Source organism: Panthera uncia, assembly GCF_023721935.1.
Source record: "Panthera uncia isolate 11264 chromosome C1 unlocalized genomic scaffold, Puncia_PCG_1.0 HiC_scaffold_3, whole genome shotgun sequence".
Taxonomy (NCBI): domain Eukaryota; kingdom Metazoa; phylum Chordata; class Mammalia; order Carnivora; family Felidae; genus Panthera; species Panthera uncia.
The window spans coordinates 45,826,918-45,853,357 of NW_026057584.1; positions in this window are offsets into that span (position 1 = coordinate 45,826,918).

Consider the following 26,440-nt stretch of genomic DNA (forward strand, 5'->3'; position numbering starts at 1 on the left):
CTAAATCTGCACTAGAGAATTTGTTAGTTAACAGAAGGAGTGGTAAAAAGAAATTTTCATTGGTAAAATGAGTATTGTATAAGATATGTGATTGCTCAAAAATAATGCACAAGTACCCACTGACAGGGTATCAAAATCTGGGGAGCTCAGCAATCTGAGAGCTTTGGAATAGCATCCTAATTCTAGAGCTCCATGAAGACCTGTCTCCTTTAACTTGGCTAGCCAACTTTCTCTTGATCTACCTACAAAGAATCGTACGAGATGGTCATATTTTGCCAACCATTATTTGTTGAATTTGTCGTAGTTGAACTTTTCATCAAGATGCTAGTTGGTGTGCCTCAAAGGATAGAAAGCTGATATTTCATCTATTTTACATTAACATGGCTTTAGCTATTTTTGTACCTTCTTATAACCATGGAAAATTTCAGTCTGAGACTGTCATGGTAACATACTACCTTGTAGTGAGGTTCTGGTAGAGGAGAACTATAACTCCCACTTGCTTCAAATTGTTGACAGCTGCCAAAATTGTCCTGGACAATTTGTAACAGCGATTCTCATTTTTGGATATTGATACCTGGGACACACCCAGGAGATTCTGATTGGTCTGGTGTGTGGTTTGAGCACTGGAATTAAAAAAAAAAAAATTCCAAGGGATTTTACTGGGAAATCTAAGTTGCAAACCACTGCCCTATGGTCCCTCCTCCCCTCCTCTCCCCACTCTCCTCCATGACACCTGGTTCAAAGCATTTCCTCTTTGTGCAAGTTTTGGTCTCTACTTTTTAAAAAAAAATATTTAATGTTTCACCTATTTATCAGAGAATTGGGAATGCCCAGTAAGAACAGTTTAGTGCCCCTTTTTGCCTTAAGTTTCTCTGTCTTCATCCATCTAGCTGTGTAAACTGGAATGTCTTTTCCATAGGGTGAACACATTTATTCCCGTTCACTTAGACCCACAGCCTCCTACATTTTGTAGCATAGTGTTCCTTAAAGTTTGGTTCCTGGGCCAACAGTATTAGTACCATTTGGGAACATTTTCAGAAATTCAGAATCCTGTGCCCCAGTCGAAATGGGTTATATTACTGTAAAGCCAAAATATGTCCATGGGCTTAGAGAGGAGCTAGCTTAAATTTTTTGCCCCTTCTTAAATTTCTTGGCATGTAATTGATTACTGAGGCATAAGTGGATAAACTCTCTTTTAAAATTATCAAGGTAATATGTGTAAATGATTAACACTGATTAAATGGTTATAATAGAGTGGTGCCGGGGTGACTCAGTTAAGTGCCTGACTTTGGCTCAGGTCATGATCTCATGATTGGTGGGTTAGAGCTGCATCAAGCTCTGTGTCATCCTCAGAGCCTGGAGACTGCTTCAGGTTCTGTGTTTCCCTCTCTCTCTGCCCTCTCGCAACCCGCACTCTGTGTCTTTCTCTCTCTCAAAAATAAATAAATATTAAAAAGAGGTCAAAAAATTAAAAAAAAAAATCAATGACTTTCTCTTTCATCTTTCTCCACTTCACCACTGTGCTGTAGAGGAAAACACTTCTAAACTCTTTTTATTTTAGTTCTTTCCTAGTTGCCTATATATTTCAGTACAATTCTTTTTGTTTTTAATGTTTATTTATTTATTTTGAGAGAGAGAGAGAGAGAGGGAAAGAGGGAGAGAGAATCCCAAGCAGGATCCATGCTATCAGTGCAGAGCCTGATGCAGGGCTCAATCTCACAAACTGTGAGATCATGACCTGAGTTGAAATCAAGAGTCAGATGCTTAACTGACTGAGCCACCCAGGCGCCCCTCTCAGTACAATTCTTAAGACTCTTTTCTACAATTCATTAATAATTTACAATCTAGTAATTTCCTAATAAAATACATGAAGATTGAGCTATTTACATTTTCACCTCCTCTTTCCCCTCCCATATATGATAGCTGTTATCAGTCTTTTTAACAATTGGCTACATTTGAAATTAAAAATGCTTATTCTATGATTTCTTTTCCACCAACTTTTGCCTGTACATCTTGTTTTTGTGTTTTTGTATTTCTTGTTTTTGTGGTTTGGGAGCCCTTCTGGTCCCTCCACTTCCCTTCCCATTCATTCTTCTTGCCAGCATGGACAATACACAAAGCTGCAACATTTATACTGTATCCCCTAAGAGAATTAACCTTCCAATATATTGTAAATAGGTGTTTTCTAAAAGTTGAGAAATCTATTAACTACATTAATAACATAAATCTACATATATATGGATCTCACAAACACCAGTTTTGTGCTGATTACACTTCCTTCTCTACATTTTCAACATCCCAATGATTCAGCTGGTATATAAAATAGCATATTTCTAGTATCAAGGTCAAAGGTAGTCTTCTTAACTACCATCCATTGCTCATAATCATGGCTCATTGTCATTTTAGATTTTAGTTTTCATTTTACATTTAAATAGAGTCAGTCTCATTGTCAGTCTATTTACCACAAATTCCACAAATTCTCTAATTCAAAAAATCTATTTTGATTTGTTAATTGCTTGGACTTTTAGCTATTTTATTTAAGAAATGCTTGTGGCTGTTATAGTTCCTATATTCATTCGTGCTTGACAATGTCTTCCTGACATTGGCTTACTTACTTCTCTATCATCTACCTTTTTATCATCTACTTTTCCCTGTTTCATAAATTGTTTTCTTCTGTCTTTTTTAAGCCATACGCAGCTCTCTGTCTCTGTCTTCAGCTCCCCTCCCGCCTTTTGTATATTTGAATAGTTTCAAGGCCACACCCTGGCTTGAATTCTCTTTAATGTTTATCTGCCTCATTCAGGACTCTGCCTTCCCTTCAGCCACAGATGGCAGGCTAGTTATTAATGTCCATACAGTTCCTGTAGTTGAAGGCCTGGCGGGGAAAGCTCTTCTGGCCCTCCTTGCATTTTTTTCTCTCCCGTGGGCAACCCAAGATGTGTTCTATGTTCTCAGGTAGGGAACCACAGCTGCTTAGAGATGGAAGCAGAGACTGCAGTTAAGCTGCCACAAGCCAAGGAATGCTGGGGCCTGCCTGAGGCTGGAAGAGGCAAGGGAAGGTCCTCCCTTAGAAATATGGGAGTGAGGCACGGCCTTACCAACACCTCGATTTTGGATTTCGAAATTTCAGAACAGTTAGTCTATAAATATCTGTTGTTTGAAGCCACCCACTTTGTGGTACTTTTTTCACGGCAGCCCTAGGAAACTGATATAATGTTGATTTTTTTTTTTAAAGAAATTTGGTTACAGAATACAGAATGCTTTTTGGTACTCCGGTATCTTCAGTTACTCACATTTTTGTGTTTCTACCTTTCTCCATTGAATTTTACATAGAGTTAACCACATACTCCTTTTTTCCCCCTTCATCTCTAACTAAAGCATGCCTTCATTATCTTTGTCTCTAAGGAAGCGGTAATCAAATATCAAAGTCCCACAGTTGATAGGGATTTGAAATTTATACGCAGAATGGTAGAAATAAATCTGGGGAGGACATCAAATAGGAATTTGAGTCATTATAATGAAAAGTAAGTGATAAAATGTATGAGTTGGTGTCCATGTAGTTTTTTCTTTATCCTATCTGAACAATTGATACAGGTCTTAAGAAATGGTATGCTTTATTTGGATTCATTTTTCTTTCATGATACAACACTTTATTTATTCATTATTATTTTTTAAGTTTATTTGTTTTGAGAAAGAGAGAGATTGGGAGAGGGGCAGAGAGAGAGAGAGAGAGAGAGAGAGAGAGACTCCCAAGCAGGCTCCATGCTGTCAGCTTAAAGCCTGCCATGAGGCTCTATCTCATGAAATATGAGATCATGACCTGAGCTGAAACCAAGAGTCAGAGGCTTAACAGACTGAGCCATCCAGGAGTCCCCGTGATGCAACACTTTAAATAATGCCATATTGTTACAAATTACTTACTTAAAGTTGTAGTCCAATCAATTGTGAAACATGTTGACAGTGATTCTCTAAAGAAAAAGTATTAAAGATTCTAAATAATTTATACCTCAAATATGTAAGTGGACTGAAATTATTCCTTCAATAATGCCACTTTCAGGGATACTAAGATATGCTTTATGAGTAGGGAAAAAAAGGTTGTTATAGTTAGTAAAACTAAAATTTGGATAGAAGGGATCTTTACTTTGAACTTGGAACTTGTGTCTCACATAGTAGGGAAAAATACTTCGAAAGCTACCATTATATGTAGTTATTACAAATATAAAAATATAGTTGAATGAGGACACAGGTATTAAACCCTGACCACAGTTAAGTAATTCAAAGAAATAATATCTTTGTTATTGTAAGATTTGAAGTTTGTTTCACTACTGATCATGGTTGATCAGGAAGTTAATTTTTTTTACAGCTTATCCATTTATTTAGAGATACAGAGAGAGGGAGAGAGCACAAGCAGGGAGGAGCAGAGAGAAAGGGAGAGAGAGAGAATCTCAAGGAGGCTCTCTGCACTGTCAGTGTGAAGCCCCACGGAGCTTGAATCCACAAAGCCTGAGATCATGACCTGAGTGGAAATCAAGAATTGGAAGCTTAACCAACTGAGCCACACAGGCGCTCCAGGAAATTAAGTTTTTGTTTTAATTAATTAATTTATTTTGAGAGAGAGCGAGCAAGCCCACATGCAAGTGGCAGAGAGAGAGGGAGAGGGAGAGAATCCCAAGCAGGCTCTGTGCTGACAGCACACAGCCTGACTTGAGGCATGAACCCACGAACTATGAGATCATGACCCGAGCTGAAAGTCATACACTTAACCAACTGAGCCACCCTAGTGCCCCAGGAAATTAACTTTTAATTAACCCCTCTACTATACTTTTTTCTAGTCCCAAAGAAAGCATTGCATGTTGAAGTCCTAAACTTTAAGAGTCAGTTTTCAGAATTTCACTAAACAAATCACGATAAATTATAGTTCCTAGCCACGTTAGGCATAAAAAACAAATGTTCTGACGGCAATTAAACACTTATAGAAATAATTATAACATTCTCCACTATGTTATAATGAAAATTATAAGGTAATAAGGAAAGAGAAAACATTTTTGGTTTATTTATAACACTTCTTGGAAGAACCAAAGGCATTCTAAGAATTCTTGTCATTTTCTCTTTGAAAAATGATGCATAATATAAAAGGCTAAGCACCATACCCCAGGGTTTTAGTAACTTCTACTAGAAAATAATAATTAGAAAGAGTTTCAGCTTCTCATTATATTTTTTAAATAAATATAGTATTTAAAAAAATTTTTTTTTAACGTTTATTTATTTTTGAGACAGAGAGAGACAGAGCATGAAGGGGGAGGGTCAGAGAGAGGGAGACACAGAATCTGAAACAGGCTCCGGGCTCTGAGCTGTCAGCACAGGGGCCCGATGCGGGGCTCGAACTCACGGACTGCGAGATCGTGACCTGAGCCAAAGTCGGCGCTCAACCGACTGAGCCACCCAGGGGCCCCAAAATAAATATAGTATTTTAAATAAATCAAAGTAATGTTAATTACTTTGAACTTTGTAGAACTTTCAGGGAGTATAGTTGTATATAAGCAATTTCATCACGTTGTTACTGTTAAGAAATGTTGTACATTGATTTATTTCCACCATAATTATTAGCTTTGGGAAAAATAGAATATAAAGTGTTATAAAAATCCGTATTTATTATAACAGAATTCAAAAGAAAATCTGGCCATAGAGAAGTTTCTCAGCCTCTATTATGACTTAGCAAGATATTAGTGTATTCAGTTTTCTTTGTAACTCCTACAAAACATCTTTCAAAATTTGTTTTAAAAGTCAGTAATGTTTGATTTACTCATAATTTCTCTCATTGTTTTTATGCATTATATGTATTACTGTCCCCAAATTTGAAAAGAGTGGTATTTTGAGGAAATGTATTTTATTTCTAAGATATATGTATATAATTCACTTTTTCTTTTCCATATATCCAAGTTTTTATTGATGTATTTCTTTAGTTCACATATAATAAGGAAACTATATATATTTTCAAATAGCTGTAGAAAATTAACAAAATTGAAGAAAAATAACATAAAGAACAAAACACAATTCTCATTTTCTTTGAAGACATTTTTTTTGGTAATAGAATATATTTAAATAAATGTAAAAAGTGAATAAGATTGTAAAAACTGATATAATTTCTTCCATAAATGTTTGCTAGAATTCATCCAGTGAAGCCATCTGGTATTGGTGCTTTCTGTTTTAGAAGTTTATTAATTATTAATTTGATTTCTTTAATAGTTTAGGCCAACTTAGGTTGTCTATTTCTCCTTGTGTGAGTTTTATAGATTGTGTCTTTCAAGGAATTGGTCCATTTCATCCAAGTGGACGCAGAGTTGTTAATAGTATTTCATTATTATTCTTTAATGTCCATGGGATCAGTTGTGATGGTTCTTCTTGGGTTTCTGATATTAGTAATTGTGCCATCTGTCTTTTTTTCTTTTCTGGCTAGAGATTTATCAATTTTATTGATCTTTTCAAATAATCAGATTTTGGTTTAATTTATCTATTAACTTCCTGTTTCCAATGTCATTGATTTCTGCTCTAATTTTTATTATTTCTTCTGCTTATTTTTGGACTTACTTTGTTCTTCTCTTTCATGTTTTCTAGGTGGAAACTCAGATTATTGATTTTCAGATATTTCTTCTTTTCTAATATATGCATTCAGTGCTATAAATTGCCCTGCTTTTGCTGCATCCTACAACTTTTAATAAGTTGCATATTCATTTAGTACAAAAATATTTCTAGGACACACATTAGCTGATATCACTGAGTCTATTTCTAAATATATTCTCTGCAAAGATAAATGCATTTTCTTTTTGCATTTACCTGATAATATTGGCTCATATTCTCTTATCTCTTCATTATCTCACTGAAAATTTGGTAATGATTTTCAGTCTACATGTTCTCCTAACTTGTGTTCATGAAGAAAGACAAAATAGAAAGTGACACAGCCAAGATATAACAAGAGAAAATAAGGAGTTAGAGAAAGGAAAAATTGTTACAGGGAAATTATAAAATAAATGTTCTAGTGTAGCAAATGAAAATTCTATTCATAACTTCTTGCTTTCTAAGAAGAATGGATGCTATGAATGACAGAGACTTTCCACAGCAGCATGATGGGTGTGGGGATATAAGAAATAGGTAGGAGTTAGAGAACAACTATTTGTAACAAATGGGAGAGAACTTTTAATAATAAAGGACTCTCAAAAAAAATCAAGAATGAAGAAAACAGGAAAAAGCAAGGCTATACCCTATATGAGTAAAAGTGAAGTAAGCTAGAGATAGACTTCTTTTTGGTAGTAAGGTTACAGAGAGAAATTCAGAGGACAAGGATTTCTACAAAGGATTTCAAGAATCTGGCTATGGACTTTTGATAGATTTTATTTACAATACAAAATTATCACTAAATTGCACACTGCTTACTAGTATGTTTGTACAATGGGATCTAAGTAAGGGAACATGACAAGGCTGCTGACATCTGAGTTACTCATTTGCACTATAAAACAATTTAAAAGGAGTAGTTCCATATTTTGGCCAATGGTACATTCATTACGAGAAGTGTGTAGATGGAGTTCTGCTTTCTGCAATAATGGATTAAGTGATCTGTACAAAATGTGTACATTTAATTAATTCACAATCGGATTAGTTTATTGTTTGTTTTATGATACCCTTTGATATTTCTCCATTTTAAGTGTGTTTCTCAAGTAAAATAAAACAAACATCCAACAATAAATATATGACTGCTGAGAAGTTTCTCTATTTGTATGGATTACAAGAGACATTTATGTGGGTTTTGACTTTGATTTATACATCTTCAGCTTAGAGGATCTTCAGTGCAGCTGAAAAGTAACCAAATAATTTTTTTTTGAAACTAGATATTTTTACATAAGAAATACGGCCATAACTAGACCATGCTCCTCATTTTCTACTCTATTTATCCATTGACTTGAGCTTTGTCTCTCACTCTCCCTCTGCCTCTCTTCCCTGCTGGTGCTCTTTCTCTCTCTCTAAAAAAGAAAATAGTTACTTTCATAGTCTATGGCCATACCACCCTGAATGCATCTGATCTTGTTGATCTCAGAAGCTAAGCAGGGTTGGGTCTGGTTAGTACTTGGATGGGAAGAGTTACTTGGCATTTGTTAGAGTATACAATTAGGCAGATATCACAACCTTCTTTTTTCAGAACGACAGAATGCATTATCTACAAGTTTCCTTATGGCTCTAATCATCTTCTATTTCATAACCCTTAATTCCCTAGCAAATTCTCACAAAATCCCCATTCTAATTAGTAGGCCCCGATACTTGCATTCTTGAAAATCCTACCAAGTTTGCTCTTAAATATTTATTGGAATGATCTGTTCCAGGTCTGTATGCACTAAGGAAGCCTAGATATTTTCTGAGATGCAAACATAAACACTTCCTTAGCTAATAGGGAAAATATTTTCTGTGATTTGAAAATAAAACATGAAATGTACCAGCATGATTAAAGGAGTTTTCTTTATGTATCTGAAGAACATAAGATTAGGCAAAATGTATTTTTGCTTCATAATAATGTTAGTGGTATTTCATACTTCATTATCTGATCAAGATGTCTCTTCAATGCTTGAAACTATTAATCCTTTTTTGAGAGTAATGTAAGCAGAAGGTGAAGTTTTATTAACTTTAGGAAAAACAATCAAAGAGTCAAACATGTATTGAAGAAAAATTCATTTTGCTTTTATTATTTGTTACATTTTAAAATGTTAAATGTTGGCTTGGCTAGTTATAAAGGGTGAACCAGAAAAACTGTCATCTAGCGTTAGGAAATCTAGAAATGGCTATATAAATACAACACTATTCCAAAAACAAACAAAAAACGAAAAAACCAAAAAACAAAACCCCAAAATTTTGGTTTTTGGTGTGACAGTGTTTAGAAGAAAGATATACTCACTAATTTTTTATTGATATAAACAGAGAAAAACAAAATGCAGTAAAGGTCCCACTAAGAGGAATTTGATTTTTGAAAGACTGACACACAGCAGAATAATGATTAGAATGATTACAGGATGCTGATAAAGTAATTTCAAAGTAATTCCTTCATGTTTGGTTTACTTTAAAATACTATATTGGGTAAATAAGTTGAGAGAAATATAATCAACCGTTCTCAGTGATATGAAATTATGACACTAATTCATTGTATCAGCCTGCTGTAGTTTGCAAGTTTATAAGATGCTATATTGCTGCTATATGTATAACAAAATTAAGAGATATTTTCAAACTAACCTGTTCTGAGTATTATTTTGAAACTGACTAAAGCAGTTAGAATTTAATGCCATTTGTTTGAATAGACATTCTTTAGTCTTCATAGAGTGAAGAATTCAAGCAGTATTGTATTTGGGAAGTTGAAAGATTGCAGGGTCCCAAAGCTTTTGAAAGCGGTCACAATTCCTGAGGTGTTTGCAGCTATAATTTGGTTGAGCCTAAGTACTAGAGACAGAGGAAGTGAGTGTGGAGGAAAACAAACATTTGTTGAACACTGTTCTATGCATGTCAGAGCTCATGGTTGTTGACTATGTTAGCCATGAAGCATTTACACAGTACAATTTGTCCAGCAGTTTACTAACACACATGGCTTTCAGATAGTTTTGTAGTCTTCCAGTCAGGATCTAAGTGACTATGATATGGTACAAGGTGGTGCGATTCTATCCGAAGGAGCAGTGATGGGAGAGGAGAGGAAGGAAATCCCAAAGATAACTGCAGTAATTCCCTCCAAGCCCCTGAGAACTAAGCACTTACTGAATGAGTGAGGCCAGCATTTATGTTAGTTAGCATTTCCCAGCATGAGTTCTAATAAACTATGTTTATTATCCCAGAGTAGTCTTTAATGGTCAAATAAATTAGAAAAACAATGAAGTAAACAAAGGCAAATAGGTTTCAGTACTGTAGGGCTTCATAGATAATTTAATAAACAAATAGGTAATAATCTCAAAAGGGGATTTATATTTTATTCCAAACTAATCAATGAAAACCTTTGTCCTATAGTATCTCTCTTAGCCAATATTTTATGTACCATACTTTGGGACATGCTCTCCTCCACCTATTAATAATAAATGCACCATATGATGTTCTGATTCCCGTTATTTGGCAAAGCAAGAGTTCTTGGTATAAAGGCAAAGCTAAGGTTGTATAAAATTTTAGTTTTGGAAGTATATCTGTAAGAGAAAATGAAATTGTTTATAATATTACTTTATTTCTCTCATTTGGACCTTTACAGACAAGAATTTGTAGAGTTTTAATTTCATGTGAGATTCAAACACTTGATTCTAATTAATTTGTGGTAATAAGATTACTCATTTCTATTTGAACTGATTAAATGAAAACCTCTTAACTAAGATTATAAACCATAATAGATTCAACTACTAGGTATAAATCTGTTTATTCTGATTTGTTTCTAAGAAATTAGCTGCTACTAAGAGAAGAAAAAGTGTTTTCTTTTTTTTAAACATAGGTATAGATAAAATTATTTGAAATGTGATATGGAAAGGCAAACAACCTAGAACAGATAAAAACAATTTTGAAAAAAGATAATAAAATGTGAGAAATCACTCTATCTCATTATCACTGGATACTACTCAGCAAAAAAGAAACGAAGTATTGATCCTTGTTAACACTTCAGATGGATTTCAAGAGAATTATGCTGAGTGATAAAGGCCAATCTCAAAAGATAACGTTATCTGTTATTTCACTGATACAGAAATCTTGAAATGTCAATTATAGAAATGGAGAACAGATTAGTGGTTGGTAAGGGTCAGGATAAGGGGAAGAAGAAGGTGTCTGTGGCATTAAAAGCATAGCTGAATGAATTCTTATGGTGGAACTATTCTGTCTTGACTGACGGTGGTAATAACACAAATCTACACATGTAACAAAATTAGATAGAATTAATATACACATAAACACAAATTATAGCACATAAACTACTGAAATCTGAGTAAGTTCAATGGATTGCATCAATGTTAATTGCCTGGTTGTGATACAGTAACTGCAGTTGTGCAAGAAGTTACCATGAGGTTGGGGGTGGGAATGGGGGGGCAGGAACTGAGTAAATAGCAGTGGGTATCCTCTGAGTTATTTCTTACAATTAAATATTAAGTCTACAAATATCTTAAAATAAAAAGTTAAAAAAAGTAATAAAGGTATGGTTAACAGAATACATTTGTAAAAGATGAGGTCAAGTATGGGTTTATTTTTTGTCTTTATTATTTTAGTTAAAGGGTCCTTTAAGAGAAGGTTATGTTAGGAAAATATTTTGTATAAGACAAATTCTGTTACTGAATGGGAATCTTCATCTGTTTCTAGAATAGGCTATGATACATCCTTATCCATTATTAGGATTGGACTATAGCTGGACATGACTTATTTTTTTTGTTTTTGTTTTTTAGTCTGCTCAAGTCTCTCTGATAAATGTGGCTAAACCCAGGTGTTTTATTCATCCATTCATTTTCTGCTTCTTAAAGCAGGTAACCTCCATAGGTAGTTTATTATATTTGATTGCTGTCATACTGGATTTCATTTTTCATATTGTTTTAAGTTCTGGGAGTGCCTCACTTTCCTCCACATGCTTTGACAGCAATGGGTTTGGTGACAGTTATATGTACTGATGGTCTCGTTTCATTTATATTCTATTCATGCGATGTATATTTCTACCACTGTGGACCAAGCCTGAGTTAGAATAAGTTTTGTGTGATTACTTTTATTCTTTATCACAACTTAAATTGGTTTAAAAGAATGCCCATATTATTTATTTGAAATCTGTACATCTTCAAATACCCCTTAATATAGAAACTGACTTAATTTTAATTGACAAAATTAAAATACTTATTTTCCTTTCCAATTACAAAATTATGTTATGAAAATATAAGTAAATAAAAATCACTCTTAATACCCTCATTCAGAAATAAATAAGATTTCAAAAGTTATCTTAATAAGTTTAATAATATAATTTTATTATATTTTATAATATATATGTGTATATATATTTTCTCTTTCTCTAGAGAGAAAAATTGTATTATGCAAATATTAGCCTACTTTAAAAGTTTCATATTATTAAATATTTTTCTCATGTTGATAGACTACTATAAAATTATTTTCAAAGGTACAATTAATATGTAAATAGCAACATGTATATAACCAAAATAATTAGAATTTACATGGTATACAAAATTTCACCACTTTAAGGAGTGCTCTAAGGAACACCATTGCTGATACATTTTATTTATGGTACAGAATTTATTAAATAATAATTTGGAAAATTGTTTTGAATCTTGGTGTTTTTTTTATGCTTTGCAAATACTTTAATATTAAGAAAACATTTCAAAATTGTTTTTCATACAAAACAATTGACAACTCTGATTAGAAATTCATTAAAGTCACTTTCCTGCTAAATACATTGTCTAGGCCATGGCTAAGTCATAAGACATAAAATGAATAAAGGCACTCCTTTTTATCTCACTGAGTTCTATACTTTCAGAGGGCTAACCTTTGTTTTTATGCTTTAATTTCCCAACAAGTTTATTGCAGCATTCTGGTTCATTATTTAAATTAGCCTTGTCACTATGTATTGAGTTTCTTTTCTTTACAGACTGTCTACTATACACATATAGACTTCAGGGGCTATTATATTCTTTTAGCCACTAGTTTGGAACCCAAAGCTGATCCTTAAAAATACTTTTGAAAGACTACAAATGCAAAACTCTGAATATGAGTATGTTTGACCGGCAAAAGTCTTTTTGATTTCCCATATTTTTCCAACCTTCAGAACATTTCAGATACACAAAGACTGCATAGGAAATAAAATTTCACATTGCAAGATAACAATTTTAGTATTTAGAAAGATAAATTATTGCACAAAATGTTAATGACACACTTTCATTGGTAAAATGTGGCAAGAGAGTAGCCGCACATATAATGTGGAAAGATTTCTTTCAAGATCACAGAAAGGGAAATAATTTCACCCACATTAGTTCCCTTCTTTCTGTTTTTACTATAATCATTTTTTTCCAGGGCTTGTTTCTGCACAAGATAGAGTAACGGTCACCTGTTTTCCTTCCATTCCTATTTATTCCTTCCGGCACAGGACTGCAAGGTTAGCCTTTCTAAAATAGAACTCTAATAATCTCACCCACGTGCTAAAAACGAACAAAACAGAAATAACTGCCAATAACTCCTCATTGCCTACGGTTCAAACTTGTCAGGTTGCATTTTAAGGCACTGAGTGATCTGACTTCCCCCCAGCTTCTCCAGATTCATCTTTTGTTATTCTTCACGGATGCTGTGCTAGCTATAGTCCATCTGGACACCTGTGTTTCCTTACACACTATATGTGTTCTTGCCTCTATACCTTTCCTTACACTTTTGTTTTACTTTTTCATGATATCTTGACTTCCACCATTCTTTAAATCTTTTTATTTTTATGTATTTAAAAAAATCTTATTTTAGTTATTTATTTTGAGAGAGAGACAGACAGACAGACAGACTGTGAATGGGGGAGGGGTAGAGAGAGAATCTCAAGCAGGCTCCAGTGTGGGGCTTGATTCCACAAACCCGTGAGATCGTGACCTGAGTCAAAACCAAGAGTCAGATGCTGAACTGACTGAGTCACCCAGGTGCCCCCACCATTCTTTAAAATGTCACCTCACCAGACTTTCCATGTGCCAAAACATTAGTTATGATCTCATTGCTTTCTTGAATCACCACTGTAGTTTATTTAGCCTATTCTGCTTTTAACAAATGGAAATAACAATAAATATTTTATATATTAAATATTACATGTATATTAATCTATACATGTAATATATGTAATATACTTAATACATATATTTTTTTGTTTCTGGCTCCTGACACAAAGCTCCTGAGATCTTTGTTAATTTCCTGAGTGATAAGAGTGTTTAACAATGAGCTCCTCAATCCCTTGGAATTTCCTGGATGATAGAAATATGTTTTGTTCTAATGGGATTACTCTTGGTGTGCTTCTGGATGGGAGGCTGCTGGTCATCAGAAGACTAAGCCATGATTAGAAGCTTGGAAGTTTCAGTCCCAACCTCCATTATCTGGAGAGGGGAGAGGGTCTGGAAATAGACTTAAATGATTAGGCCTAAGTGATAAAGCTTCCATAAAAATCCCCATAGTATGGGTTGGGGAGCATCTGGATTAGTGAACATTAGGAAAGTGAGACTAAAGAGATTTAGGGAAACTCCATACCTTGCCTTATGCATTTCTTTCATCTTGCGATTGGTATCTGAAGTGGGATGAGGGGGTGGTCTTGTGAAACTGAGGCCTTAACGTGAGGGCTCTGATATGAAGTTCAGGTAGATCATGTCAAAACTGAACTGAATTGTAGGATACCCAGCAGGTACTGCACAATTGCTTGATGTGTGGAAAACCCACACATCTGGTTTCAGAAGTGTTGTGTGAATAAAGGAGAAACAGAGTTTTTCCAGCATGCAAAAGGCAGCAACAACAAACACCCAAATGATAAAATTATACAAATTATAAAATTTATTTTATTGCTACCTCTAACCACTGTACTGTCAGCACTTTGAACCCAAAATCTGTGTTTTACTTTGTGTTGATCCCTGCTTGTACACCACCCTAACTCCCCTATAATTACCATATTATTTTGCACAAAATGTATGTATAGTAAAAGTTTGCTGAGTTAAACAGAATTGCCAAAAACATTTAAAATTGATCTATTCCCATTTGATTTGAAATTAAAGCTACTATTTTCTTATTTTATTAGTTTACTGAGTTCAAAATATATTGTGACTTTCAAAATTTGGTAGGTAGTATGTCCCTGAACACAGCAATGTGGCCTTGGGTTCACCTTGGCATTTGTAGTTGGCAAACCCTGAAGATGCCACACTTTTCTACCTGCTGTTTCAGCTGAGGGTTTGATGTTGGATTTTTCAACTGAGCCAAACCAGTAGGGGAAATAATTATCAACCTTCTGATACTGTAGAGATTTAGACCACATGGAAACTTGCCTTAAAAATTCAGACAGGTTTCATTCTTATCAATGTGAGCTATCTTGAATGTCTGCTTTGCAGACATTACATTAACAACAACAACAACAACAACAACAACAACAAGTCACTGAAACATTTTTCTACATTTTAAAAATAACCTGGAAGGTGGTATCAGGAATGTGATGGTCAAAATATTGCTCCTGGACTAGAAGCAGCAGGAAATAATAATTGTAGCTTATGTTTAATTTCCTTCAATGATCCTAAAATTTGGAGCTGAAATCCTTAAAAAGAATATTGAGGTGACTACAAAGATTGATATGTCATACCTCCAAATGGCTATTTTGCCCTAAAAGTAGTAAAACATTTAAATGTAAGTGAAGTGATTGCTTTCTTCAGAATTTTTAATTTTTACTTTTTAAAACATTTAGACTTCCTGTAGTATTTAAAAAGAGTCTGGAGACGGGTGCCTGGGTGGCTCAGTCAGCTGAGCGTCCAACTTTGGCTCAGGTCAGGATCTCGCAGTTTGTGAGTTCGAGCCCTGCGTCAGGCTCTGTGCTGACAGCTCAGAGCCTAGAGCCTGTTTCTGATTCTGTGTCTCCCTCTCTCTGCCCCTTCCTCGCTCATGCTCTGTCTCTCTCTTCTCTCAAAAATGAATAAACATTAAAAAAAATTTTTTTTTAAATAAAAAGAGTCTGGAGATGTGACATTTAATAGTTTGGTGATGATGATACCTTTAAATATATATATAAAGAAAAGAAAAAGAAAGATAGGCAGCAGCCTGTAGCATGGAAATGTCCTAATAAAGTCAGACAATGAGCACTATGAGAACCAGAAATAACATACCCTCAGCCATTCAACAGAGCCCATTAAAAAGTGCTTACAGAGTTCATAATGAAGGACACACTTTGGCTAAATGGAAGTTTTATAATTTTCTGAGCTACTATTTTCCTAATCATTGCAATGGCCTACTTGAATATGAGAGAAGTGATTTTTTGCTAATCACAAACATTCACTGGGAAAACACCTGCTATCCTTCAATTGTCTTTGATTTTAATGGTACCATAATGCAGTACCATCATGTCAAACAATGATGCCTTTTCTCTTAAACAGTTACACAGATGTTGGAATAAATGATCAACATTGACTTATACTGTCTAATGTCCAAGAGTAATGGAAGCAAAGACTGTCAACATTTCCTAATGTTGAATTACAAAGTAAGCTGTTTAAAACTTCAAGATTTCTCTGATTAGCACAGAAGGCAAACATTCAACTTATGACTTTCATGTTTTAAGTCAGAATTCTGGAGGAATCCAATATATGAAATTGATCTGGATTTTCTCTTTCTTTATTTTTTCCCATATAGTCTTCATTTATGTGTAATTATCTTCCTCCTTTAATGTATTCATAAGAAATTACCTTGACTACTATTTCAATCTTCAGTACATTCTACTGAAGGAGTCTTCTAGTTCAGAAACAGAGAGCATGCTTGCTAATTACTTAAATAAGATTATATTATCTAAATAGGCACTCAGTCAATGCTCTTTGCTATTGATAATGATTACTCAGAGATCCTGTCAGCATACTGAGCTATGTAAGCAAGAATGGATTATATATTTCTGTCAGATATTAAATTCATTCATTCATTTTCTCATTATTATACATTTATTTACTGACTATTGGATGGCAGGCATTGTGCCAGATTCTAGGGAAATGAGAGAATAATAATGAACCCTTATTTCCTGGGAGTTTACCCCCTCAAAGAAGGTGGCGAGTATGTTAAAGAAGTCTGTATGAGTGAGAATGAACCCAAAGGAGAGAGCTTGTTTTGTGAGCATTTAGGAGAAACAAATAAATAGAGCCAGCTTTTTTTTAATGCTGTTTTCTTTTCATGTTTTAAAATTTCATGTTTATTTCACAACTCTCCGATTTGAAAAACAATCTGCATTAGCTTTATGGTAGCATTTATGAAGAGTTGAAAGGACACAGGAAGCTAGTGCTTCACATGTGGGGATATGTAGAGCGGAATAAATACATTTTGTGAACTGTATCTCAGCATTGTTAAGTCGAGAATATTGAGAAGGCTGAGAGAGGGAGCTACTAACACTTGAAAGGCTCAAAATATTTAAGACACAGTGCCTGTTAACTCACCATGGGAAGATTTTTTTTGCAGCCATCAGATAACTAGGTGCTCCCTCACCTCCAAATCACTGTTCTTCCAATAATAGAGCATCTAGAGACCAAATTGGCCATGATGTGAATTAGTACAATAAATATGAAAAGAGAGCAGAAAGGTGACTAGTCATAAGGTATATTTTATCCAGGCAACGAATAAATCTTATATATCGCTTCTGCCTCAGAATAGAAAAATTTCCTTTAATTCCAGAATGATTATGAGGTTCAGATTTAGAGCTTTTTTGTACACAGTTAAAAACTGACAGATTCTACAATCTCTGACTCCATATCTTTATCCACCAGGGGATAAAGTCAAAGAAGTTGACAGGTATGTTAATAAAGAAGTCTGCCTGGAAAAGAGTGAAGCCAAATAAATGAGTTATATAGAAACAAATAAATACTGCCATTCTGATAAATCTTCTTACTTTGACGTGTGTGTGTGTGTGTGTGTGTGTGTGTGTGTGTGTATACATTTTTTTCAGACTGGTTGAGTACAAAGCTAACTTTCAGTAGCAAAAATATATTCTAAATTCTATGACAAATCGTATCCTGATGCTATGGGGCAAATAATAAGATACTGGGCAGAAGCATCAGATTACTTAGAGAAATAACAGCTGGACAACTCTAAACTTCATTAAAGGCATGGGGAATGGGGACGACACAAAGATCAGTCTGAATATAGATATAAGGAAGGTAAAAATAAAAGACTTTTTGTCAGTGTTTTGAGTCTTTGGGATAATTTTGTGGGTAGAGATTTCTATCACTACAGCCCCAATAGTGATGGAAATGTAAGAAAGGTTGAACCTAGTCCCCATATGTCAAGAATTCTCTTAGCTTTCACCTTTCTTCTGCATATTCAGTAATCATTTCAGAAAAACCACATACTGTTCGAAGCCTTAGTGTTAGAAAATTCAGTAAGTTCTTAACCTTGAGAAGCTTGTGTGTATATTTATTGAAAATTCAAAATGTGGTCATTATTGTTATCTCTTGATACCACATTAGAAAAGAAATCTAAATATTTTATCTAAATTACAAAAATGAATTAATATACTATTAAGTATTGACAATAGGTATTGAATTGATAGCTATTTGTTTTAAAAATTGAATCAGAATAGCTCAGTAGAGACTCCTACTGTTGGAAGCAGAATCTTCAAATCTTTTTTTTTTTCATTTTTTATTTTTTATTCTTTTTAAGAGAGAGACAGAGACAAAGAGAGCAAGAGCAGGGGAGGTGCAGAGAGAGAGGGAAACACAGAATCCAAAGCAGGCTCCAGGCTCTGAGCTGTCAGCACAGAGCCTGACATGGGGCCTGAACTCAGGCACCACGAGATCGTGGCCTGAGCCAAAGTCAGATGCTTAACCTACTGAGATTCCCAGGCGCTCCCCAAATCCTTTTTTAAATGAAAATAAATCCAGTCATAATCACAGATAAGTGTGAAGTCAGATGAGAGGGAAAAAATTATTTACTTAGCTTTTGTTCAAATTATCTCTTTGGCTTCATTATAGTAAATTGTATACAGAACATTTGGAGATTTGACTTAGTGTGACTTAGAACAGACTTCCACATAAATTAAAAACTGTACAATTCCACTAAACTTTTATTGGCCTACTTTATCCTAATTGGGAGTGAATTAGTGAACTATATAAAATTCCTAATACTAATTCTGCCCTCTAGATAGTTCAATTGCTAAAATTGAATGAGATCACCAGTGTTTGATGTTTATCTTGTGCAAAAAGGAACAGATGACATGATGCATGAATAGGCACTGGTTTCTTGAAAGAAAATGTGTTTACTTCTTTATTAATGTCATTATGGGATGTAAAGTACAATTGAGGGGGACAGAAGAAAAATAATATATTAGTATTTTGGCTTTATGTTTTTAAGAGAATGTTTACCAGAATGTTATTTCTAGAATCAAAAATCCTTCAATTGGTCACTTTATATTTAGAAAAATCTTTACCAATGGTTTCTGCCACTCATGCTTTGACTCAAGCTCAATTAAAACCTACTTGTTTCATTTCTAGGGGGCAGGAAGAACAAAATAAATATATCCAACTATATGGAGGAGGGCCTCCCTATAAAACAGCCCTTGTAGGGAGGGTTACCAATGACTCCCAGGTTGTTAAATCTCGCGGTCGATTCTTAGTCCCATATAACTTGAACTTTCAGCTGCATGTAACAGAGTTAATATGTATTTTGCACTTGACTTTCAGGGTTGCACTTTGTTTCTTTCTTCTCTTGCTCACTGGTCAAATTTGCTGCTGCTTCTTGTTTCCCTAATCTCAAAATTTTGGATTACTTCAGAGCTTAGTCCTTAAAACTCTTCTCTAATTTTTATCCACTACTTTTGTAAATCCATGGCTTTAAATACAAGGTATATACTGATGACTGCCACGACTCCCAAATTTACAGCTCTAGCCAAGACTTATTCCCCAGACTCCAGAATCATATGTCAAACTGTGTATTAGACAGCTGAACTTAAATGTTCAGTAGGCACCTCCAACCCTATATGTAAAAAGGCCAAGGTTCTAGAATGACACACTCCCCAAACCTGCTGTAAGCCAGGCTTCCTTATAGTAGTAAATGACAGCTCTATCTTCAATTTGCTTGCGATAAAGATCCTGTAGTCATTTTACTCCTTTCTTTGATATGCCACATCTGACGTATTATTATACTTGTCAACTCTGCCTTCAAAATCCATCCCAAGTTTACTACTTCTTACCATTTCCATTGTTATTAGTTTGTCCAAGTAATGATCATATCTCACCTTGATGATGGCAATATCCTATTAACTAACCTGTCACTCAGATTTTATGCCTGTCTTCCTAGAGTATATTTTCAACTCAGAAGTCAGAGTGAGACTTTAACAATGTCAATTCATGTTGCTCCTTTCTTCAAAACCGTCCAAAGTCATCCAATCTGTCAGATAAGAAACACGGTTCTTATAAAGACCAGTAATGCCTACTTACCTCTTTAATCTGATCTTTTACAAGTTTGCCCCTTTCTTACTTCACTCCATGTATATAGGTCTTCCTGCTGCTTCTTTAATAAGCCAGGTATGCTTCCACCCTTGCATTTCTTATTTCAGTTTATATTTGCTATTCCATCGGCCTTAAATGCTCTTCTTTCCAATAGGCAATAATTTGCTTCAAAATACTCTCTTCAGTTCATTTTCCAATATCGTCCCTTCATTGAGTCCTTCCCTGGCCATTGTGTCTGAAGTTGCAACCTCTTCCAGGGCCACCACAGTTTCTAGATTGATTTTCTGCTTTGTGTCTTTAAAACTAATTGCTTTTGAATATGTGAAAATATTTTATTGATCTTGTTTATTGTCGGTTTCCACTTCTATAAGTCCAATGAGAGTAAGAGTTTTAATTTTTTTAAAAAATGTTTTATTTATTCTTGAGAGAGAGAGAGAGAGAATGAGCGGGGAAGAGCAGAGCGAGAGAGGGACATAGAATCCGAATCAGGCTCCAGGCTCCGAGCTGTCAAAACAGAGCCCAACTCACAACTTGGGCTTGAACTCATAAGCCATGAGATCATGACCTGAGCTGAAGTCGGATGCTCAACCGACTGAGCCATCCAGGCATCCCAAGAATAGATTTTTTGTTCTTTTTTTTTATACCCCATAACTTTATCTCCAGGGCCTGGAAAAGAACCTGGTATCTTGTATTCTCAATAGATGTTTAATGAATGAATGAATGTAAAATAGATGCTGCTGCTTTTTACACTATAAATGAGGCATACTAATACATGTATTTATTTATAGTTTTTTCAGTTTTTTTGGTTAGTCTCCTCTAGGATGGCAGAGTAGTGAGTACAGAAAATATGTCTTCTCAGCTAGAACAGTGCCTCTTATTATAAAGTGGTCTTCACTTCAAAGAATCAGGGACAGAGACTCCGTTAAATTTCTGATGTACTTTTAAGAAAAATACAAACATGCACAACCACTGGGATATAGCTTTCAGAGAATGTATATATATTCTGAAACCCCTTCAGTGTTCATACTGGTATACAGAGAAAAACATATGGTTCTTATTTCAGTGAATATCTTTTGCTATATCCTAAGGGTCTGGCATCACACTTGAAAACCTGAGAATAAAATCTTTATAATGGCTTATAACTGAATACAGGGTAAAAAATAAATATTAATGCATTTGTGAGACATGGAAATCCTTTTTTTCAATAATATAGAGATAAGAGAATCATTTTTGCCTTATGTGAATGCAAAAACCAATGGATTAGCCTTTTTTTTTATTATGGTGGCTCAATAAAACTTTCTTCTAATAAATTAGAATTTATCTCTGTCCTTCCTTTTGCCTAATAAATATAACTGAATTTACAAAATGTTATAGATATAGCCACTTGAAAACATTATTGTTTAAGTATGATACAAACTGAGAAATGTTTTGTAATTTTTAGCAGTGATTAAAATTTTTGCCATGTATCATTCAGACAACAAGTAGAAAACTGGCAGTTACAAACTTATCAAATTAAAATAGTTCAATACAAATGCATGTGAAATGCATAAACTGGATTAGATCTATTTTAGAATGGCCAGAAATTAACAGGATAAAAGTAATTGAAATGTTAAAAAGTGGTAAAAATTAGATTTTAGATAGTTTCATATAATTTTTACTAAAATGAGATTTAGTCAGTTAAGATAGTAAAAATTCTCTCCTTGAGTATGGAAACCAATTTGACAATAAATTATATTTAATAAAAAAAAATTCCCTTCTTGAACTACATTTGCTATCTACTTATTTTAAACTTATGAAAAGAGATCCTAATGCAAAAGTACTGTTTCTAGATTCTTGGTTAACTGTGTCCACTGGAGTTATTAATTCTGTTGTCATTTTCCACATTAGCACTCATTATGGACAGTAACTTTTCTTTGGCATGGCACTGTGTGAGGCACTTTACACATATACAGTGAAGATTATTATTCCATTTTACAGATTAGGAACTGAGGCTCAGTTGGTTTTAGAAACGTGTCCAAATTTACATAACTGGAATTGGCACAGCTGAGATATGGGAGCTGATGTCCTCACCTCTCTGTCTTATTGTCCAAACCTCCAGATTATCTCCAGAGATACCTCTATTTTTTTCTCCTTACAGGATCTTGTTGTAAAGGATTTTATCTTCTAAACGGCTTTCCTTAAATAATGCTCTTCCAATTTGGCATTAATGAGACATATACAAGAGCCAGAGACCCTGATAAGCATGAGTTAGAGCACTAATATGATGTCATATGGTACAATTCAAAAGATTTGGTATTTTAATTATTTTGTGCAGTCTTTTTCAGGATAAGAGTATGATTCTCCTTAAGATTTTGAAATAATGGAGCTTGAGAGTCCCCATTACTTTCATGGCCCTCGGAATGTCGATAAATGTCTGGATGGCAACAAACTATGACAAATGTTAACAGTAATCAGTGTTGCTTTTTGTGTTCTGAATTTGGAGCAAATGGGCCAGGACCTCCCATCTAGCTGCCCCTGGGCTGCTTAACCCTTAAATCATTTGTTTACTCAGCAAATATTTCTGTGCTTGCAATGTGCCAGGCCCAGGGCTAATACCCAGAATATAATAAGCACATCAGACCCCTGCTGTCAGGATACTAATTCTCCAATCAAATAAGAACACACAATATACAATTACATACTATCACATACTATAAAGGAAAGGACAATAAACAGTTGATACCCACCCTAGTCTGTCAGGACAGTGAACTCTTCCCTAAAACAAAGGAAGTATTTAGAATAAGTTCACTGAGACTGTGGGACAGTGTAGGGTAGAAATGGCAGGCTCATATTTTGAGGCTGGTGGGGATACTGATACTTGAAGAAGTGAAGAGGATCATAGCTAAAATCTAGAAGACAAAAGGAAAAATGGCCTACAATAAAATGAGAGAAATAGGAAGCCTTACAGGCTAGTTAGACCAAAATGCAATGTGTATACACAGCATGGTTTTAAGTAAGGGGAACAATATGATAATATTTGCATTTTTTAAAAACCATCATTTATTTATCCTTGAAAATGTGTTTTTCTACCAGGTAGCTGAAAACAGAATTTGACCAAAATGATTTGATTCAAACAACCCAGTCATATTAAAGAAAAAAAGAGGTATTGGTTAAAACTGATCATTTCTGTCATTACTGGGTTCAAAGTGAATCTTAATTTTTAACATTCCAGAACAATGTGAATGTGAATAAATGTGGATGTGAATAAACTTCTGAGTGGGATGCTTTTGCACACTCCCCATAATGAATTTCAGAGCCTTGGTTTGGGATCTTGTGCTCATGTGTTTTTCTAGTCATGTGATGCCAACACTGAAACTTTTACCTCATCAGGAAAATATGTTGTAATGTTGGAGGGGCTGAGAGGCAAGGATGGACATGAATATGCCATGACACAATCACTAACTTATTCTTCTTTAAAGAAGTCCTTGTTTAACATTGAAAATGTATCGATGGAGTAAGATGAAAAAAGAATAGCTCTTTCTTTTATTTTCTCTTCATAGTCTATTTCCTCTGTAATGAGAAGGAAAAGGGAAAACACAGTTCCTTTGAAAAAACATAATCTTATTCTGAAACATTTTGTGAGTGCTAAACATTTTGTATGTAACCAATAACTAGGAATTCTTAATAGTGGGATATTGGCAATCTGCTGAATTAATTCATTATGAGGTTTAAGGATATATTCACTTTCTGTAGAAAGTGGAAATGTGTACCTAACAGAAAGCTGACTTTCAGTGGTCTGCAGGTGAAAACGGCTACAGGTAAGTCCAGACCATTTGTTCTTAGCCCCAAATGCACATAAGAATCACATGTAGATGTATTAAAACCATCCAGTAGACAGCCTGTTGTTGGCCAGTAAATCAGCTTCTCTGGGTTGGCCCTTGAGCATAGGTATCTTTTAAATCTCCCTAGGCTTCAGATTCACAGGCAGTCGGATTTGAGAATCACTGGTCCAGGCAAGGGATCCTTTATTTTAGTTGAATTTTTCTTCACCTCCATCACCTCTCTTTTCCAATTGTTTCGTGCTCTGTAGTCACATTATTTTCTTCAAAGACAAACTTTGCAGAAGTTTTAGACAAGAAAACAAAGGAGTGAACAATACTGAGCTTTATTATTTGCAATTCCTGATTGCACCTCTGGTATTCTGACTTGCTGTCACTAGCGTTGCCCAGGCCATAGCCACTTCGCCCTGGATTATTGTAACTATCCTTTTGTCTACTTCTTTCTGTTATAAATCAGTATTTCATATTCTTATTTGACTATATTCAAGTACACCTTTAATTCTACCATGGTACTAAGGAAGCACCAGCACTGATTCTAATCCGTCTACCGCAACAGCTTCCCTGCTATATATACATATCTATCTATGTATCTATCTGTCTGTCTATCTATCTATCTATCTATCTATCTATCATCTACCTATCTAAAACCATTCCACTATTGCCCCAGTATCATATTCTTAGCTCTGGCAACCTGCTTATTCTCATCATAGAGGATTTTCTTTTGTGTTTTCATCTCCCGGTTACCTGGGCAGGTCTATCATCCCCATTTGCTTTTCTTTGCCTAAGACCTCTCCTAAACCTCATATTGTCCATTAAGCTGCACTACTGCAGTTTACACTGATGGTCCCCTTTTCTGAATTCTTTCTATATACTGCATTTGAGAGACTAAGAGAAAAATTACCAGGTGTACTCACAACTGCAAAGAAAAGACCCCCCCCCCCCCACCGCCGTTCCCGGAACCAGCCAGGGCGTGCCCGGTTGTGGTCTGACCTAAAGGCGGGAACCAATCAAGTTCTGCTGAGTGTTCAAATTTAAATGTCAACCAATAACAGCTCTGTAACCGCAAAAAAATCCCTAACTTGTTTGTGCCTGTCTATAAAAGAAGCTGTAAGATCCTCGCTCGGGGCCTCTTAGCGTCACCGGCAACGAGTGTGCGGAGGACCGGGTTCGAACCTCCAATAAACGACCCTTGCCGCTTGGCTTTGACTCTGGACTCTGGTGGTTTCTTTTCGGGGGGGTCTCTCGAATCGGGGCATATCACATTATGAAGATTAGTGTTCCATTATTTTCTAACAGTTTTCTAAGTATTACATCCTTCAACAATTATCTATTTTTTTTAATTTTTTTAATGTTCATTTTTGAGAGAGAGAGAGAGAGAGAGAGTGTGAGTGGGGGAGGGGCAGAGAGAGAGGGAGACACAGAATCCAAAGCAGGCTCCAGGCTCCGGGCTGTCAGCACAGAGCCGGACGCGGGGCTCGAACTCACAAACTGTGAGATCATGACCTGAGCCGAAGTTGGACGCTTAACTGACTGAGCCACCCAGGTGCCCCCCCCTTTTTTTTTTTTACCAATTATTTAATTTTTTAAAAACTATTTATTTTATTATTTGTGAGAGAGAGAGAGAGAGAGAAAATGTGCGAGCAGCAGGGGAGGGACTGAGGGACAGGGAGAGAGAATCTTAAGCAGGCTCCATGCTCAATAGAGAGCCTGATGTGAGGCTTGATCCCACGATCCTGGGATCATGACCTGAGCTGAAATCAAGAGTCAGATGCTTAACTGACTGAGCCACCCAGGCACCCTATTTAATATTTTTTTTGACAGCAGAAACCAAGGTGTATATTTTTTGTTATGTCATGTACAGCATCTCTGGACTCCAAAACTCACAGTGATTGCTCTGTGGCAAATACTTAATAAATATAATCTTTGTCTCCTTGTAACTCACTTCCCTTATTCATGTCACTTTTCAGGGGTAGCGGCATAAAATTGTAATTAGTGATCCTCCTGGGTTTGTATCATTCTCTGCTTCTGTGGCTGCTTCTACCACACTACATTTTAATGGCCTATTTGCCCACTTCCTGTAATTACTGTATTGTGTCCTTCTTGTAGGCAGGAGCCACGTCTCATTTGCTCACTAGAATTTTGAAGAGTTGCTCTTCTCCTTAGTTCCCTAGGTTGGTTCATGTATTCTTTGCTCTGCCTTTATAATCTTATACATTTTCTATCATGCTTTATCTTAAATACGAGGTTAATAACTGTATAAACCAATACAGTGTAACCCAATGGTTCTCAGCCAAGAGTAATATTGACCCCTGGAGGACATTTGGTGAAGTCTAGAGATATTCTTGTTTGTCGTAACTGAGGAACTACTGCCATGCAGTAGGTAGAGACCAGGAATGCTGCAAAATAACCTTTAATGCAGGGGACAGAGCCTTCCCGACCAACAAAGAACTTTCTAGC